General features: G+C 36.2%; 1 pseudogene; it reads right to left on the minus strand.

Annotated features, from left to right (window-relative positions):
• Positions 1-2,206: 2,206 nt before the first annotated feature.
• On the minus strand, positions 2,207-5,809 carry LOC140522838 (autophagy protein 5 pseudogene; annotated as a pseudogene).
• Between the last annotated feature and the right edge of the window lie 15,409 nt (positions 5,810-21,218).

A 21,218-nucleotide genomic window follows, 5' to 3' on the forward strand; every position in this document is an offset into this window, starting at 1 on the left:
AGGCCAACAATTAATCTACTCCAACACTCTTTATTGGCAGGAAATTACAAAGCCGTAGAGGAGATTGCTTGGGCTTTATTCAATGAGTCACTGTGTGGGTGAAAAATCACTTCTCTTTTGAGAGGAAGAAATTACTGCTTCTTACCTAGAATGGCCAGTAAATTGTGATTCTGACATGATTAATTTTGACCTTTTAAAGAGATTTAACTCAACCATTAAACTCAATGTTTGATTTAACAACAAAATGTTATGCAAGTTATATTTGATTTTATAATATACCATAAATTTAAATAGTCAAATAAAAAGAAACAAATAGATATTTAAGTCAAGCACTCACTTCCATCTTGGTTCCAGGGCAATAGAGATTTGGCTTACAAAGAATTATAGGACTAAAGAAGAGAACAACACATTTAGATTGCTGGTATAATAAATCCAATATGTTTTTTTAAGGAAAAAGGCTTGGTAAAACTTACTTTCAAATCTTAAAGTAAGGCTTTTGTTTTAAAGCTCACATAAACCCATTGTCTAAGCTTAAATTAGTCTTATCAGTGGAGAATGATACCACCAATTTTTGCAAGATATTTTCTCTCCTCATCATAGTTTAGAAATGGTCCATGCATTTTGACCATTTTTCTCATGAAGCTCAGTTGGTCAAAATATTTTGGGGAAAAGCCCCCAAACCGAGAAGTATAAATGTATTATATCACTTTTTTGTGATAAAAACAAATCAATGTTTTTTTAAAAAATTGTTTTCATCCTTTAATCCTTAAGTAACTTAGGCAATGTTATTTTTCTTTACTCTTACTTTAACATTATTTCCTCCTTAATTTACATTGGCTAATTGTTATCTATTTCCTGTTTTGCTTTGATCATTATGGCACCACTGTTTCTGCTTTTGGATCTCACTATATCTGCTCAACAGAGTACAATATTTTCCTTTTCTTTGACTGATTTGGCTATTGATTAGACAGCTGTTACTGTGAAGACATGAAAAAGGATGAAGAAAAAGATGTAATTTCTGATCAACATTAAAATATGTTTAAAAATGGGAAATATTTCTCTTTGTGACAGAATTTAATACCATTCCCACTCCAGTGTTAAAGTTCTAGCAAACTCAGATGGGTTGACATGGTGTGCACAACAAGAGAGTCCACAAGAAACTGTCTGTAATGCACACAAATATATTTGTTAAAGTAAAGGGAAAGCTACTACAAGGAAAGATATAACACATTTAAACATTATAGCCTGACTGCCAAGGGACCACATTAGAAATATTACAGTCAGAGGCAGTGTAAATGCTAGCTTGAAAAAAATAGGCTTCCCAGAAGGCAAAAGTATCCAATGCATCTGTTGATCATGTAAAATGTGACTGACTCAGCCTAAGGTGATAAATTAAACAGTAATAATACACTTTTACATTGTTGTATGGTATTATCAAGTAAAGAAAATATTTTACATAAAAATACAAATATTGGTGGCAAGTAGTTCTCTAACAGACAAGTTGTCCCACCCTATCACCATGCTACTAAAGATCTGTTTATATATACTATAAACATTGATGTGCTATAAACAAGTCAGAAAATATTTGAGAGCAACATATTATTTAATACATGTTGTTTAGTACGTGTTATTTAATGAGAAAACATATTTAGAAGTTTTTTAATCTTACTGCTCATCATCAAAGTTAAAAGGTTGTTTGCATACCAATACATACTGTAAACATTAAGGAAATTCTCAGTAAGGAAAGATGGGTTTACTGTAATTGGATCTTCACACACACAAAAAAAACTTACTGCAAGTTATTCATAACAGAATTTCTTTTTTACTTTCTTAAGTCTGATTCTTTTGAAAATTTAACCAGTCTTTCCACTCCCTCTATCTAAAGTTCAGCAATGGACACATTGGGAAATATCCCTGTTTATTTTTTATCAGAAATACAGTTCAAGTGTCATATATTTCCATCTGCTTCTTAGACTGAGTTTCAGCTTCATTATATTTTATAACAAGACAGAATACTTGCAGTGGTCCTGTAAAGTCTTTCTTATTGTAACTAACATTTAATGACAGAAGTGGAGGAAAGCAGTGGTGATGCAGAGTAAGACCAGCCCAACTGCACTTATCTGGCTATGGGAACTTCTTTTTTCTTTCCTGTCTGGCTTGAATTGCAGCAAGGAGGTTTTTCTGGTCATATTGTCTCCACCAAATCTCACTTAAGGAAAAGATTGACATACTCTGGTTGATCCAGTTTAAGGGTAGTGCTCATTCTTTTTTGGATGAATAGTCTTTTCTTCAATGTGTTGTTTGGGGTACAGATATGTAGAAAATTATCAGGGTAACTGAGATGTTTTCTTAGCCACTGCAAAGGTGGCCTTCATTGTTTCGATTCCCTAAATCATAATTTGGTTCTTCTTTACCTCATCTTCAAGAAAGATCACAGGGAGCCAAGATGGCAGAGTAAAAGCAGGGACTTCTCTGAGCTTTCCCACAAACCCCTCTAAATATCTGTTAAAACTGACCCTACAATTTCTAGAGCTACAGAATCCACAAAACGACAGAGTGAAACAAATCCCCAGCCCAGGTCAACCAAGAAAGTTGATAGGAAGCGTCTTTCCCACTGGGCAGTCTGGTGAGGGCTGCACCAGCATAGGTCAACTGAAGCAGGCCTCAGGGAAATGAATCATTGTAAGCTGTGGTGGTTTCTAGACTTCTCAACCCTAAAACACCAAAAAGGTCAGTGGAAAAACTCTGTGGGACCTGAATGAAAGAGGAGAGCAGCCCCAGGGTGATGAGGGTGACTGGGCCATGGCTGGTGACAGCAGTGGCAGCAGCAGCAGAGGTTGCTTCTGGAGTTCTGGAACCAAAAGACAGTGGGAAATCACGTGTCTGACACAAAATTCCTGAAGCTTGAGACAGTACACCAACCCCCACCCCCAAACCCACTGGAAGCAGAGTTCTTCCTTGACAAAGAGTTGGAAAGTCAAGTGTTTGGTTGAGAAGATACGTAAACATTATAAAAGAAATTAGGTTATAGAATCTTACTTTGATGACAAGGAAGATCAGGGCATAGAACCAGAGGAGGACAGCAGAGTGAAAGCTCCTACATCAAAAGCCTCCAAGAGGAGTATAAATTGGTCACAAGCCATAGAGGAGCTCAAAAAAGATTTTGAAAATCAAGTAAGAGAAGTAGAGGAAAAATTAGGAAAAGAAATGACAGTGATACAAGAAAATAATGAAAATCACGTCAACAGCTTGCTAAAGGAGATCCCCTCAAATACAGAAGAAAATAAAACCTTAACAAATAGACTAGCCAAATGGCAAAAGAAGTCCAAAAAGCCATTGAGGAGAAGAATGACTAAAAAAATAGAACTGGCCAATTGGAAAAGGAAGTCTGAAAGCTCACTGAAGAAAATAATTCCTTAAAAATTAGAATGGAGCAAATGGAAACCAATGACTTTATGAGAAACCAAGAAATTATAAAACAGAACCAAAAGAATGATAAGAATAGAAGAAAATGTGAAATATCTCCCTGGAAAAAACCACTGACCTGGAAAATAGATCTAGAAGAGAGAATTTAATTCATGGACTACCTGAAAGCCATGATCAAAAATAGAGCCTAGACATCATTTTTCAAGAAATTATCAAGGAAAACTGATATTCTAGAACCAGGGTGTAAAATAGAGATGGAAAGAATCCACCAGTCATCTCCTGAAAGAGAACCCAAAAGGAAAATGCTTATGAATATTGTAGCCACATTCCAGAATTTCCAGGTCAAGGAGAAAATATTGCAAGCAACCAGAAAGAAAGAATTCAAGCATTATGGAAACAAATCGGGATAATACAGGACTTAGCAGCTTCTATGCAATGGGGTTGGTGTGCTTGGAAAATATATTCCAGAGATCAAAGGAGATGGGATTAAAACCAAGAATCACCTATCCACCAAAACTGAGTATAATAGTTCAGGGGAAAAATGGAACTTCACAGAAATAGAGAACTTTGAAGCATTCTTGTTGAAAACACCGGAGTTGAATAGAAAATTTGACTTTCAAATACAAGAATCAAGAGAAGCATGAGAAGTTAAATAGGAAAGATAAATTCTAAGGGATTTATTAAATTTGAACTGTTTACATTCCTACATGGAAAGATGATATTTGTAATTCATGAGATCTCTCTCAGTATTAGGATAGTTAAAGAAAATAGATAGATACATAGATAGAAAGCAAGCAAGCAAGAAAGATAGATTAGATTAGATAGATAGATAGATAGATAGATAGATAGATAGATAGATAGATAGATAGATAGATAGATATAGGGCACAGTTGGTTGAATATGAAGGAATGATATCTACAAATAAAATTAAGCGATGAGAGAAGAATATATTAGGAGAAGGAAAAAAGGAGAGATAGAGTGGGATAAATTATCTATCATAAAATAGGCAAGAAAAATGTTTTACAATGGAGTGGAAGAGGAGGGAGGTAAGAAGGAATGAGTGAATCTTACTCTCATGGGATTTGGCTTAAGGAGGGAATAATATACATACTCATTTGGATATCTTAATTTACAGTAAAGTAGAGGGGAAGGGAATAAGAAGGGGGATGATAGAAGGGAGGGCAGATTGAGAGAGGAGATAGTGAGAAACAAGGATTTTGGAAAAGGGACAGGGACAAAGGAGAAAATAAAATAATTTTGGGGCAGGATAGGATGGAGGGAAATATAGTTAGTCTTTCACAATATGACTATTATGGAAGTGTTTTGCATAACTATACAGGTATAACCTATATTGAATTGCTTGCCTTCTCAACAGGGTTGGGTGGAGAGGGAAGAAGGGAGAGAATTTAGAACACAAAGTTTCAAAAACAAATATTAAAAAATTCTTTTTACATGCAACTTCGAAATACGATATACTGACAATGCAGTATAGAAATCTATCTTGCCCTTCAAGAAAGTAAAAGGGAAGGGGATAAGAGGTAAGGAGATAAAAGGGAAGGTAGACTGGGAAAAGGGGTAATCAGAATGGATGCCATTTTGGGATGAGGGGGAGAGGAAAGATGGGGAGAAAATTTGGGACTCAAAATTTTGTGAGAATTAAAGTTGAAAACTAGAAATAAATACATTTAAATCTTAAAAAAAGAATGATTGCAGGGCAAACTTTTTTTTAAGAGTTCCCCTAATGTATGCATTCATCTATCTGCAATAACTAGTCAAAATAACCTGTGAATGGAAGATTGATTAGTTGTTGCCTGATATATTCTAAAATATTGTCTTCTATTATCTATTATCTTCTGTAGGACATTCCCTAAGTTTCAGATTAATGATCACAAACTGGCTAAATTTCTCATTTGGTAATGTCATCCAAAATTGTTTATGATTCTTTTTCTACATTTAATTGGTGACTTGACTTTCATGCTTTAAAACATCAACGTTTTTCATACAAGACATAAAATGGGCTCCAATTATATTCTTAGATGCACAATGCAAACTATCTTTCTCTAGAATGCTTAAAATGTATTATGATGTTCCCAGGAAGAAATGTATTTGATACAAGAAGATTGAACAGCAAACCACTGAATAATGCCATTTCAGTGGTGTGCCTTTCTGTTCAAATCATATCTCACTAATATATTCTTGTCTCATAACCTTGTGGAAGTGCTTTGTTCACTTTGCCAGTAACCAATGTCAAGAAACTTACTCTTGATAAAAGCAAATAATAAGGCTCCTCTTCTCTTTCAGTTATCTCATCCTGATAGTGTTTAAAACAGGTTGGTATTTGTCCAAACTACATGTCTCAAAACATATCTTTGTCATCTGTCATTCTTTCAGTAGATAAGGCTGCACAAATAGTCCAAAGTTTTCAGGAGGCAGAGTCAAGATGACAGAGTGAAAGCAGGGCCTCATCTCGGTTCCCCCACAAACTCCTTCAAATACCTCTAAAAAGTAAATGTGAACAAATTCTAGAGTGGCAGAATCCACAAAAAGACAGAATGTGACAGATTTACAGCCAAAGACAACCTTGAAGGTCTACAGGATGAACCTGTTGCACCAACCTGGGAGAGGATCACAGTCTAATGCACAGGCTTCACCAATGCAGACTTAACTGTAGCAAAGCTGGAGCAGACCCCAGTGGGCTGAATCACTAGCAGCAGTGGCAATTCCCAGACCTCTCAGCACAGGAGGGGGATCTGTTGGAACTAGGTGAGAGAGAAGTGCAGTACTGCATAGGGCCTGTGGCAGTGGCAGCAGCTGCTCCTGGGCTATCAACCCACAGACTGAATGTTTGAAAGTCACTTATTTAAACATTCACGAGCCAAGATGGTGGAGTAACAGTAAGTGATCTCACCATCCCATGTTGAAAAATCCTAGAATAGTGGGACCAGCAGAAACACAGGGTACAGCAGTCTTTTAGCTTAAGAAGCTAGGGGGATTATTGGAAAAGATCCCTCTGGCTTTGGCTGAAGAAAACCAGTAGAAAATGGGAAGCATCCCTATAAGTCAGCAGCAAGCCCTACCTCAACAGACCAGCAGGATATCCTGAGACCCAGAGTGGAGGAGCAGGCATGTGCCAACAGCAGGCAAACACCACCTCCAGCTCAGCATGAGGTAAACTACCAGACCACTACAACGTCCAGCTGCTAGTATCTGAGGTCCCAGCACACAAATCCAATAACCAGGTCCCTAACCCCTAGCATAAGAACTCTGGGGCAGCGCTCCCTGGATCCCAAAAGCAGAGATCAAATTTAAAAGTCAGATAAAGGCAAACAACATGAATAAGAAGAATTTAAAAATGACCATAGAGAATTATCTTGGTGACAGAGAAGATTGAAACACAAATTCAGGAGAGGACAACATGGTCAATATACCCACATGTAAAACCTCAAATGTTTGCAGTTCTAGGTTGGATGAAAGTGCTTAATGTAATTTCTCTTTGTATTTCTTGATCCTTATTTTGCTTAGTGTTCTTCTTAGATCTTTTTGGGGGTATGTATGAAAAGTGGAAATCACTGCTTTTTGTTCTAATGAATTTGATTCTTGGGACTGAGAATCACCATTGGGAAGATAAAAAGCCACAAGAGTGACCTTGAATAAATCAAGGAAGGTTTTTTGCTGTTCCTAGGGGAAGAGTTCCAAGTTTTTCCTAAAATCTCTATAAAATATAAGTATTGACTTTTAGCTGAAAAGGTATGACATCACCTATTCTTCCTTTAAGAGGGGGAGCTTGTTAGAAACTTCAACTGAGTTAAAAACTTGAGGTGCTAGAGGTAGTAGCCAATGGAGCAGCATCTATTTGATATTATGGTCAACATCCAATAGAAACCAGTAGAGAAGAGGACCAATGGGAATGAGTTGACTTCATTAGATATCAGCAGTCCTGCAATATTTAAAACACTAGCAATCCTTCCACACAAACACCCTGCCCATATGTGCTCCCTCTGTGTGTCTATGTGTATTCTCTATATTTTTCTATTTTTCCTAATGTTACTGTGCCAATCTTAGAATAGTGTGTTTCAGCTTTATAGAAGTAATATTTTATTGTAATCTATTTCTATGTCATTTTATTAAATGTCTTTTCTTTGAGTTGTGTCATTCAAATGTCTACTAAAGTAAATTCATTGGTGGGGGCTCATCAACTATAGTTTAGCAATGCTGGCTCACAGAATAATAAGAATCTGCAGTAATCCTATCTATGAGTTAGACAGGACCCTCAGATGTTACAAGTGTTTTGGGGTTTATAGAACACTGTAATCAACAACCTAAGAGGTAGCTTGGACAAGTATTATCCTCATTTTCCAGACGTAGAAATTGAGGCTTGGGAAGATTAAATCATTCTTCTCATGGTTGCCCAACTATTTTGTGTCTAAACCTGAATTAAAACCTTGGTGCTCTGATGCCAAGTCTAGCATCCTTTCCATTGTAACACACTGTATGTTTTCAAGAATATTTAATCATTTCTTCATCAATAAGTTGTATATTAATTACACTAGAATGATTTATGTCACCAACTCAGTATCTCAATTCATATGCCCCCTTTTCATTTTCTCCTTTGGGATCTGAAGGTACTGACTATTCATTTTTATTTTGAGCTTTTGAAGTGTTAAATGATTAAAGAAGCTTGGGTTCCTGTGGCCTATAGAAAGAAACTAAAGCCTCTAACTTACTGGAGAGCACTTGAGACCCCTAAGTTAATATTATGGAGTAGTTTTTTTGGGAGAAATAATATGTGGATCCTCACATTTTCTCTTGAAGAGAAGGAACATTTAGATGCTAAAGAACAAATGAATAAATGACATAAGCTTAAAAAAATAAAGCATGCCATTGGCGTTTGAGATCTTGGACTTAATATTTAATAAAGGTTCATATGTCTTTTGAGTATTCTTTTCCTGGTCTAGTCTTTTCTTTAATGAAATGTAGGATTTTTTTCATGTTGAAAATATGATATTGTCTATGATGAGCCTGCTCATCTTTTAGATAGCATGCAAATGAAATATGAAAAGTATATTTGAACTAAATTGTGATGCAGTCCCTTTGATAACCATCAATAATGAACTATTCCACAGATATGTTTTCTTCTCCAGAAACTTTGAAATTTAGGGGAGAAATAGATCTTTCAATTGATAAATCTATCCATGAAGCTTTACTATAACTTGCCCACCAATAAGGCTGAAATGCTAAGCTCTACTGATTAATCTTCCAAATGTGAAAAACCTCAGGGAGGAAAAAATTGGCAAAATTGCAAGCAGCATGATGAAATTAAGGATGTGATGGTGATCTTTAAAACTTGTAACCTGACATCATGCTGTGATATATCTGAAGGGCACCAAAAGCATTCTAAATTAATTCTGTTTTTCAGTGCACAACAATATGTCATTAATCATAGAATCCAGCTAGCAGCGTGCTCCTTGGTGTTATACAATCACAGTTATATCCTTATATTCTGAATGAAGAACTATATAAAGGGAAGAGGTATTGACTATCTTCTGGGGAGTGATTCCTAGATCTTTTTAATAAGATCACCTTCCTTCTTCTTCCTCAATAATGAAAGAAATCTCTCTTTGTCCTTGCCTTGTGGAAATGTTTGCTCTGTCTTTTGTTCAATAGATCTGTCTGCCTTTGCCACATTCAGGAGAGATAAAGACGCTACCATACTTAAAAAAACACAGAGGCTGCAATGAACAGACACTCCTGAGACCTTCACATCTGCCTTTACAGAGAAAGAAAACACTATTGATATCTGATTTATTTCTTAGATTTGATGGTACCTCTAATGTATATCTGCTACGTTTAAGTAGTCCAGATTCTGATTCTGACTCAGGATATAAGTAAGAACAAGGGAGATTGGCATTTTGATGTAGTCTTTTCTAAAAAAGAAAAACAAACAAAACAAAGTAATTGTAAAGGAAATGTTAGAGGAAGGCTTCTAAGCCCATTTAATAATGCAACTCCAGGAGGCAGTATGATGTAGTTGATGAAATGTTGAAAGAAAGAATCAAGAGAGTCATGCTCAAATCTCAGTGTTGGCAATAGCTAGCTTTCTCCCTGTGAATGAGTCATCTTACATTTCTACCTTGCTATTTCTTCACCTAAAAATGTGAAGATTAGACTGGATGTTCTTTCTTGGCCTTTTCATCTCTAATAATCTCATAATCACAATTTAGGATTTACATAGTAACTCTACTTGTCCAGTGAAGACATTAGTACAATATAATCAAGCAATCTTGATATGACAAGCTTGCAGCACCTGTAAGCAAGTTGAGGAGCAGAAATACACTGAAAGGGGCTCTAAAAGTGTAACTTTCTAACAGTCAGCCTAATTGCGGGCAAAAACTCAGGTTCTATTATGTCACCTGCTAAAGTAGGTTCAAGAGTTCCCCTTTTCTTCTAGAAAAACACTGAGGGCAGAGCCAAGATGGTGGAGTAGAAAGATGCACATACTTTAGTGCTTCCCCCACAGCCCACAAAATACCTGTAAAAAATGATTCTCACCAAATTCTAGAGCAGCAGAAGCCACAGAACAACAGAACAAAAGAGGTTTCCAGCCAAAGGTCACCTGAAAGGCCATCTCAGAGGATGCTGAGCAGAGCAGAGCCCAGCCCTTGCCATGCAGCACTGGGAGGAATAGGACCTGAACAGACTACCTGGGCAGAGTTCCCAACAGGGACAATCCCAGATGCCTCAACTCACAAGTAACAAAGAAAACTCCAAAGGTCAGTGTGGGAGGGCTTGCTCAGCTGGACCAGAGGGAACAGGGTTCCTTCAGCAATAGCCCCAGGCAAAGGCAGAGGTCATGGCAGCAGACTGCAGGCAGCTACGATGGCTGGGAAGCAATCTGGGTCCACTGTCCAAGCAGCTCAGTTTAAAGCTTCTGGCAGTAGGGAGCAGCTGATCTAGACCTCAACCCTGAGTGACAGCCCTGCCCCCACTCATAGCCCCAGGAAATCAAGCAGCTGAGTCAAATTTAAGCCTTGAATATGGTACTGGGGAGAAGAGGGAAAAAAGGACCATCCTCTTGACAAAGGATTCAGAAGTCAAGTAACTGACTGGGAAAATGCTCAAAAATGGGAAAAAAAAATAAGACCATAGAAGGTTACTTTCTGGGTGAACAGGTGTCTCCTCCAATCCTTTTGGATGAAGAAGAACAAGGTGTACTGTCACAAGAAGTCAAGGTCCCTACCTCCACGGACTCTAAAGGGAACTTAAACTGGGCTCAGGCAATAGAAGAGCTTGAAAAGTGAGTTAGTAGCTTGGTAAAGGAGAACCAAAAAACTGCTGAGGAAAATAACACCTTTAAAAAGAGATTAACTGAATTAGAAAAAGAGGTCTAAAAAGCCAATGAGGAAAAGAATGCTTTAAAAAGTAGAGTTAGCCAAATGGAAAAGAAGGTTCAAAAGCTCACTGAACAAAATAGTTCTTTGAAAGAGATAATTGAGTTCAGGGAAATGAATGATTATGAGATAAACCAAGCAGTTAAAAAACAAAATTAAAAGTTTGAAAAAATAGAAGATAATGTAAAACATCTCATTAGAAAAACAACTGACCTGGAAAATAGGTCCAGGAGAGACAATTTAAAAGTCATAAGACTACCTGAAAGCCATGATCAAAAAAAAAAGCTTAGACATTATCTTCCATGAAATTATCAAGGAAAACTGTCCTGATATTCTAAAACCAGAGAGCAAAATAAATATTGAAAGAATCCACCAATCACCTTCTGAAAGAGACCCGAAAAGAGAAACTCCTAGGAATATTGTGGCCAAATTTCAGAGTTCCCAGGTCATGGAGAAAATACTGCAAGCAGTTAGAAAGAAACAATTTGAGTATTGTGGAAATACAATCAGGATAGCACAGGATCTGGCAGCTTCAACATTAAGGGATCAAAGGGCTTGGAATAGGATATTCCAGAAATCAAAGAAACTGGGATTAAAACCAAAAATCATCTACCCAGCAAAACGGAATATAATACTTCAAGGGAATAAATGGGCATTCAATGATATAGAGGACTTTTTATTTTATTTTTCATTTTTAACACAGTTTATAACAGATAAAACAATTCAAACTTTTGGTCTGGTGATACTTCTTTTTAAAGCATTTACAATATGGACTACAAAAGAATTTTTTAAAAATATTAACCAACTGAGACACAAATAATATTTATGTTGCTAACTTCACAAGCTCTTGACCTAATTGTCTCCATAGTATTACTTAGAATTAAAGGACCCTAACTTATTGTTGTTGGTCTAAAGTCCTATGACTAATAGCTTAATTTTAGATTTAACATCGGATGTTCCCCTACCAATAATCTATAATTTAATAGATCTGGTATTAAGCTTACAAACCTTTTGACTATAGGAAATTGCCACCAAGAGTAGAGACATTGCAGGGATACAATATCTCCCCAACTTCATATCAGTTCCAGGCAGGATTAGATTGTCCACTTGCATTCAGTCAGGGTTAAAGTCTGCCAGGTGTCAGTGAGGAAATTGAGTCAGGAGAATCCTACCTTAGCCCAGGCTGATCAAGTGAGAACGTGAAAAAGTAAACAGGAACGAGAAATCATAAAGACTTTCTAAAGCTGAACTGTTTACATTCCTACATGGAAAGAAAATGTTTATAATTCTTGAGACTTTTCTCCGTATTTGGGTAGGTGGAGGGATTGTACATACACACACATAGAGTACAGGTTGGGTTGAATAAGACGAGATGATATCCACAAAAAAATTAAAATAAAATAAAAATTAAGGGGTGAGGAAGGAAAATATTGGAAGAAGAAAGGAAGAAATGGAATGGGGCAGGCTATAACTCATATAAGAGCTAAGAAAAATCTTGTTCAATGGAGGAGAAAAGGGAGAAGAGGAGAGGAGAAAAATGAAGCCACTCTTTCCACATATGACTTAAGGAGGGAATAACATGCTCACTAAATTTGGTATGAAAATCTATCTTACACTACAGGAAAGTAGTGGAGTAGGCAACAAGTGGGGTGAGAGGATGATAGAAGGGAGAGCAAATGGGAAAAGGGAGTAACTAGAAATAAACACTTTTGGGAAGGGACAAGGTGAAATGAGGGAATAAAAAATAAGGGGGGGATAGAGTAGGACAGAGGGCAACGTAGTTAGTATTACACAACATGATTATTTGAAAACGACACATATTTAGTCTGTGTTGAATTGCTTGCCTTCTCAGTGGAGATGGGTAGGGAGGGAGGGAAGGAGAGATGTTCGAATTCAAAGTATTAGAAATATATGTTGAGAATTATTATTGCATATACTGAGAAATAAGAAACACAGGTAATGGAGTATAGAAATTTATCTTGCCCCACAGGAAAAGAGAGAAGATGGGGATAAGGGAAGGGTGGGGTGTGATAAAAGGGAGGGTACATTGAGGGAAGGGGTAATCAGAATGCAAGGTATTAGGGGTGGAGGGAGGGGAGAGATGGAGACTAAAATTGGACATGCTACAAAGTGAGATAAAAGCAATTAGTATTAAAACAATTGACTGAATTAATTATTGAGACTAAATCAGAGACATCTTTAGTTTGAGGAAAAGAATTTTAGTCTAAATTTCCTAGAGGGAGGTAACCCTGGGTAAAATTTGACACTGATGAAAAAGTTAAGGTTTTAATGGCAAATTTGATTTTATGATTGTTATTTAGTCAGGAACCAGAATATGTATAGAAAAACATGTAAGCCACTTAAGACTTGCCTCAAAAGATGTTCCTTGTCAAGGTGAAATTATAGTCACATTTGAAACCTGGTTATTGGAACTTGCTATTTTAAGATGCTATGGGACTATTAAGTGACTGTTCTTCTGAGTCTAACTGCAGGTATGGATAGCAAGAAAGGTAGTCTGAGCCTCCAATCCATGATGCCAGTAAGCCTGTGAGATGTTGGTATGAACTACAAAAGGTGATTTCATGGGAAGGGTGGGAGAGTGGTTGTTCAGCCTGGGCTGAGGTAGGATTCCTCTGACTCAATTTCCCCACTGACACCTGGCAGACTTTAAGCCTGACCAAATGCAGATTGACAATCTACTCCTGCCTGGAGCTGGCATGAAGTTGGGGAGATATTGCTTCCGTGCAATGTGCCTACCTTTGGCAATTTCCCATAGTCAAAAGGTTTGTAAGCTTAATACTAGATCTATTAAATTATAGATTGTTGGTAGAGACACATCCAGGTTAAGTCTAAAATTAAGCTATTAGGCTTAGGACCTTAGCTCAACAACAATAAATTAAGGTCCTTAAATTCTTAATTATAATGTAGAGACAATTAGACCAAGGGCTTGTGTTGTTAGCATACATAATTATTATTTGTGTCTCAGTTGGTTAATGTTAAAAAAATTCGTTTGTGGTCAATGTTGTAAAAGCTTTAAAAGAAGTGTCACCTGAGAAAAGTTGGAATTGTTTTACGTGATATGAACTGTGTTAAAAGTGAAAAAAAAAAGAAAATAAAATAAAAAAAGAAAAAACCCAAACTCTTCAATTTAGCATTTAAAATCCTTCACCATCTCACCATATTATGCCCAGTGCCCATAGAAAAGTCAGCAACAAGTGAACAAACGAGTCAGAATCCTGATGGAATGGGTCATAGATTCTCCAGGAGAACCTAGCATAGTGCTATTTACCTGGGTATAGGAATATCAAAATATTTTGGAAAGGAAACTCTTCAGCTGATGAAACGCTGTAGCTATATGACTGCTCTGACAATGGCGTAGGGATAAGAGCCCATCCCAGCTCAAATTGGGATGTCCCAGGGCACTTAGAAACTACAATTTTATAGTATGCTGATGTGAGAGAAAGTGTAGAAGATCAAGACTTTCAGATTTTGGAAAACCTAGGAGCATCCTAAAGCAACCAGAATGATTGTGTTATGAAAGCATACCAGAAAGTGGGAGCCAGTGTCAGGAATCCAGGAACCCAGTGTTAGGAACTCCAACTAGAGACCATGCCATTTAAAAATGAAGGAGAGTACAGAGCCTGACCATGGTGCTACTCAGTCATGTCTAACTTAGTGACCCCATTTGGGATTTTCTTGGCAAAGACACTGGAATGTTTTGTCATTTCCTTCTCCAGCTCATTTTACAGATGAGGAAACTGAGGTAAATAAGGTTAAGTGACTTGCCCAAGATTACACAACTAATGAGTGTCTGAGGCCAGAATCGAACTCAGGAAGATTAGTCCACCTGACTTCAGGCCTGGAATCCTATCCACTGCACCACCTAGCTGCCCCACCTGTAATACTAAGTTCCAAATTAGCAATTGAGGCAGCAGATGTGAGTAGAGAAAAGATAGCAAATACTATGAAGTATTCAGAAAAAAATCTAGGGAAAAAGTAAAATAAAATCATAGCTCTACGATGAGTAAAAGTAGAGGCTTATTTAAAAAAAAAGCTGAACTACAAAAGTGTCTGGAAGAAATGAAGCAAACATTTAAAAAATTAAATTATAATGAAATGAATTATAAAGGAACAAGTTGAAAGGAGAAGAAATATATTTGAACAGGAGGAAAATCTTATGGTCTCTGCTAAAAATCAGAAGTTAACAAACAGAAACCAATGATTCAGTTAGACAACAGAAATATTACAAGAAAAGAAAAAGACTGAGAGATAGAATAAAAATATAGGGTGCCTGTTATTAAAAACAAGTGACCTAGAAAAGAATCACTGAAGCATTTCTTTTAAATGTACAGAAGAGAACAAAGTTCAAAGTGAGTCATAAGCAGAAGTTTTTAAAATTAAGTATTGAATTTATTATGTACTTAAAAACAATTATTTTATAGAGAAACCATGTATATTAGTGGTTTAATATACAGCGATAATAACCAAAAACAACAATAAAAAGAAGAGAATTAGGTTAGGAAGCTACCATAGCTAAGCTAAGCAATACATTCTGAACCAATAATGGATAGGGTATTACAGGGAATAAAATAGATAATTTCAACTACATGAAATTAAACAGTTTTTACACAAATAAAATTAATGCTGCTAGGATAAGAAGAAAATCAGTGAATTACAGGATAGCCTTAGTAGCACATACCATTATTAAAGCTTTGATAACTGAGATTTTTAGGGAACTAACATAAATGTATATAACCAAAAATTAGCCCCTCCCTTCTAGGGCTGTTGTGATGATCAAATGAGATAATATTTCTAAAGTACTTAGCACAGAGTTTCACACATAGTAGGCACTCAATAAATGCCAGACTGAATTCCTGCCCTTTCTGCAAATGGATAAAGCCAGGCCAAAGCTCAGAGGTTATTTGGGAGAGATTCACGTTTAATAAGTACCAAATACATACATACATACATACATACATACACACACACACACACACACACACACACACACACACACACATATATATATATATATATATATATATATATATATATATATATATATATATATATATATATATATATATATATATATATCTCACTGAGGTGAATGCAAAGAAGAAAATAGTCTTTGCCCTTAAGAAGGTTTTTAACCTAATACAAATTAGAGTAAGAAGTGTATAGAAAAGAAGCGTAATAAACATAAATGAAAGAGAGAGAGAGAGAGAGAAATCATGACCTTCCTGGAAGATTTCATGGAGCAGATGACATTTCAGCAGAGGAGTTGATAGTTCAGTTAGGAGATGGTAAGTGTAGCAACTAAAGAGGAGGAAGAGGAGGCAAATGGTACTAACTTCAATATTGACAACATAGTATGGTCAAAAATAATTTCAAAGAAAGCAGCAGTACTCTCTACACCGACCAAGGCGTTCTGGAAACCATGAAAAAAGGGAAAGTTATGAGTTTTGCCCACTGAGGTGAAGTGAGGGACAACCCATGAACTAGATTCTTCAAATATATTTATATAATTTCTACCTCTAATAATTTAGTTTCTGACAATGAAATATAACCTTTAAATATTTTCTCTTTATTAACAAGATTAATTATCAGAAGTAATGAAGGAGAAGACTAATACGAACAGAAATGACACAAATCATCTCCAAGTTTCATTCTATTCAATACTCTCACATGATTTTGGCAAAAAGCACAGAATGGGCATATTTTGAAACTGCTTCCTCTCATCTCTCCTGATAAAGAGAAATACGTATAAATAAAATAGGGATTGGGACTAGACCTGTGTTTTCATTGTAATAAGGAACTTATTAGCATGGAAATTTCTTTTCCTGATGCAATTTGGCACCTTCTCTGCAACTTATTATTTTAGAGAGTTTCCTAGAGTTTGTGCTAGAAGCAGGATTTGAATCTGGGTCTTAACTACTTCCAAGGCAAGTTCTCCAGTGGCTACACTGTGTTGCCTCTTTAAAATGTATAATCATGTGACTGAAAATGAAAGAATGAAAACCAGGGGCACAATTCTTTCCTTTATGTTTGAAAAATTCTTGAATAAGGAAGAGTTGCAATATATATAACATTCTGTCCTTGTAGGGATACATCTCTGCCCTGCTCAAATTTTCCTTTCAAAAGAAACAGAAACAGAAGTTCTATAACAGACATAGCAGTAGGGTTGAAATCAAAGTGGGATCTTGATTCTCGGAACTCTAAGTGACTCCTAAGGTATTTGTTTTTGTGAGATATTTGAATCCTCCATCAATCATTTTCTGAATTTAATCATAAAAAAGCAGCAGTATCCATGACAGCAGTCCTCTGCCTGAAAAGAAGTAGTATTAGTTACACAATGCCTGTATAAGAAAGGAAAATAACTTAGAGAAATGATGACATATATAACTAGAATACTGACCTGGGTCTTACCACTAACACTAGCTTTCTGTGTGCTTATTACCAAACCATTTAACTTAGTGAAACCGACAACATTATCAGAGCTAGCTCAGTGTTTGGGAGGCTCCCAGAGTAGACTGCTTGCCAAACTGAAAGTTGACAGAGCCATTTTGATAACCTCATTGTTGAATGCCTATGAAACTTGGACAGTATATCAGTACTATGCCAGGAAACTGAATTGTTTCCATTTGAATTGTCTTAAAAAGATTCTGAAGATCCTCTGACAAGTTACTGGACACTGAGGTCTTTATTGTATGAAACTGCCATACATTCAAACTACTGCAGAGAGTGCAACTCCAATGGACTAGGCATGTTGTTTGAAAGTCAAATGCACATTTGCCTAAAAGACTATTTTACAGAGAACTCACACAAGGCAAGCACTCACATGGAGATCAGAAGGGATATGAAGACATTCTCAAGAGACATTCTTCTCTGAAGAACTTTGGAATTGATTGTGAGACATGAGGGGCACTGGCAAAGGACTTCACAGCATGGCATGCCTGCTTCAAAGGAGATGCTGTGCTCTATGAGCAAAGCAGAATTGCAGTAGCTCAAAAGAAATGTGAGATGCACAAATTTAACTGCATCTCCACTGCAAATATTCAAGTGGACGATTTGTGCCCATTCTGTGGCAGAGTCTTCTGATCTCATACTAGTTTGATCAGCCACAGTCAGAAGCACTGTATCTTGATCATAGTGATGTCACTTTGGTCCCCTGAGAACAAAAGACAGCAACCAGCTTGACTCTCTTAGACTGTAAAACATGTTTGGGTTTTCTGATACACAGCTCTGTAAGCAGTTTCAACATGAAGAGTGCTTTATGTCATTATAACCATAGCTTCAAATGAAAAAATGTAAAATGAACAGATGATATGCATATTTAGTATAGCTTTCTGCTTTATGAATTCCAAGATCTTTGTCCTAAGGTTGCAGTTTAAAATCTGGGGCCTCATTAATTTTTCTTGCCAGCATTATCTGGAATTAATAATAAGCCCGCAGAAAGAAGTTCATAGATGCCAAAGTCTAAAGATATGTCTAAGCCATCACATTTTAAATTTATTTTTTTCTGAACTTAAGCCACAAAGTGTATCATTTGTATATTTAAAGTGAATCAGAAAAAGATTACATACAGAACCACAAATCTTAATTATTCACAATTTGCTTTGTTTAAAAAGTGGATAATGAATTTATTGTTACTTTCAAAGTCATGCTGCTTGTCACTATTCCCTTTTTATTTCTTTTTTCCTATGGATTTGAAAAAAAATATTTCAAAGACCTTTTAACCCTTGTTTTATCTTGTAGTTCCTTTTCTTCTTTCTTTCCTTTCCTTTCACTCGTTCCTCTTTTTTGATTCTTTTCTTTGTGGCATCACTATTGTTAGCCATCCTTCTCTCCTTAATCTCTTTTCTCAAATGAAAATAAGAAAAATATTTCTTATAACAAATAAGCAGCAAAATAAATCCATGCATTTTTCAGGTCCAAAAAAAAATAGCAGTTTCATTTTGCATCTTGAGGCCACTATAAAGTAGACAATGTGTTTCCTCATCAGTCCTTTGAATTTGTATTTGGTCATTTTAGCAGCTACTTTTTTCTTTTTTTTTAAAAAAAATGTCATATGAGATGTCTTGATGAGAGGGAGAGAAGGAGAAATATTGGGGCAAATGTATGCAACTTATAAGCAACATATTTCAACCAAAATCTACTAAAATGAATCTCATGAGCTATCCTGATTATGAAAGAATGTAAGTAACCAATAATAATTTTACTACTTGATCACTTGGTATTTTTCAATGAATCACTGAAAATACTAATTAATCCCAGTCAATCATTCCATATTTTAGTAGGACACACACCCTCTATATAAAAAAACAAGTGTTTGCACTTGGCATTCACTGGATTGGGTGTTGTGAAATACAGAAATAGAATTAAGAAAGAAAATGTTTCCTAAAAAAAGTACCAGTCTCACTGTTTATGATCAGCTTCTGTACTCACTACTGTCATAACTTTCATTTTAGACATTCCAAATATATCTGCCTCCCAACGTTCATTTTATGCCCAGAGAAACTGCTGTGTTTACCATTTTTTGAGATGGCAAGGGCCACTGCCAATATTCTGTTAGAGAGGTGTTTTCAATATTGGCATATTGAATAGTGACTTCAAAATATTAAATGAAAAGTACATCAGTAAATCAAAAACCATGAAGCTTGCTCAACTCCTCTATCATTTGAAATTTCAAATTGCAGGAAAATTGGGTGTTTTAAATATGCAACCACATTTCCCAAAACATGCTTCAGTCCATCTCTATGGATAATGTATAGTGGTTGCTTTCACTTTGATGATAGGCAGTAAATCCACTTGATGGAATTAGGAGAGAAGTACGTTTAGCTTGGACCTAAGGTAGCAATTTTTTTTGCTAGTGAGAAATAGATTTCCTCTGTTTCCAATTTCATAGAAATGGTTTGGATTATGTGAGATTTTTGTCATTGGTTTCTGAAGACAGTAGGTTTGCTACTCTAAGAAAGACATTTTAATGTAGAAATCAAATACTAGCCCCTTTAATAACTCTTAGACTTTGTTTACAAAACTAACATGTCTCTTAGAATATAGAACTTTAGAACTAGAAGAGACTTTAGTACGTCATTCTACAAAAAAGAGATTTAAAAACCCAAGGTGAAAGGTAGCCCTTATAGTGACTAGAACTCAACTTTCATTTCTCAGTGACTCATAGTCTTTTCCTTTTGTAGTTTTTTCCTTTTATTAATAAATTTTGTTTTGATGCAGATATTTTAAAGAAAGTATCTAAGCCAATCAATCTACCAACTACATTCCCTGAAAATACTTCAGCAAAAACCTCCTAGTAACATGGATGTAACAGATAGAGCATGTTACTGTCTAATAGAACTGATTGTAAATAGAATAGCAAAGATGTGTCTTTGGGCTTAGATCTTATAATACTAACAATGAGCACTGCATTTGTTGTAAGTTAGGCTGACCTTGCATTCTTCTTTGCGGAGACCTTTCTTAGCAGCCATATCCACCTGAGGGTCAGAAATGGTTGGGGGAAGATCTTGATGCACTGGACTGACATTTCTCAAACTCTCATACTTGGTCTTCTACTCCCTCTCCTCCACAATCTTTGGTAGGCAGAGTTGGAACTAGGAAGTCAAGAAAATGAGAGTGTGTGAATGTAATGAGACAGAGGAAAAGATAACATGCTGAGCAGAGAATATCAAGGCAGGTCACATGGAGAGATCATTTAGCTAAATACCTAGACCAAAGATGTGTGGTGGAACCTAAGCTTTGCTGACACAAAGAGGAATATGGTGAATCATCTTCTTTTCCTCCTCAACCCCCATTTATCCAGGAAAAGTAAATCTTCTTGAAACTGGTTAATTGCTTCTCAGCTGCTTTCCCATATTTTTGACCTATTATAGAAGTATTGACCAATATAGCCTATGTGTTGTAATTTACTTTATGGTCAAGTATCAAGACAAATGAAAGGGGCTGGACACAGTAGCCTGCCTGAGTTAGCCTGGGATCTTTTAGTTATACTCTAGAGTGACTGAGGAGCAAAGTGGAAGGGCCAGAATTGATTTTTTATAAGCATTGAAAAGAAACCTACAACAGAGATGCCCTTATTGACTAAAAAAAAAAGCGAAAAACAATGAGTAGGTAATAACACCAGGATATTGCCATTTGATCCTTTTTCTAGGCAGCCAATTGGAACACTGGGTTTGAAAAGAAAGTCACTCTCCAGAATAGTGATGGTCTGGATTGCTTGGAAAGGGAAAGATGTACTAAGGAATGAATGAGTTGCTAAGAAATCTCTAACAACACGAAGGGAAAGAGAGTGTGTTGTCAGAACAAGCTCAGAGAAGATTTTTAGCTCTGCAGATGATTGACAGTTCAGTCTGTTTTACTTGTTAGGATGATCTTGTAGTGCATTGT

The sequence above is a fragment of the Notamacropus eugenii genome, chromosome 2 (assembly GCF_028372415.1).
Source record: "Notamacropus eugenii isolate mMacEug1 chromosome 2, mMacEug1.pri_v2, whole genome shotgun sequence".
Taxonomy (NCBI): domain Eukaryota; kingdom Metazoa; phylum Chordata; class Mammalia; order Diprotodontia; family Macropodidae; genus Notamacropus; species Notamacropus eugenii.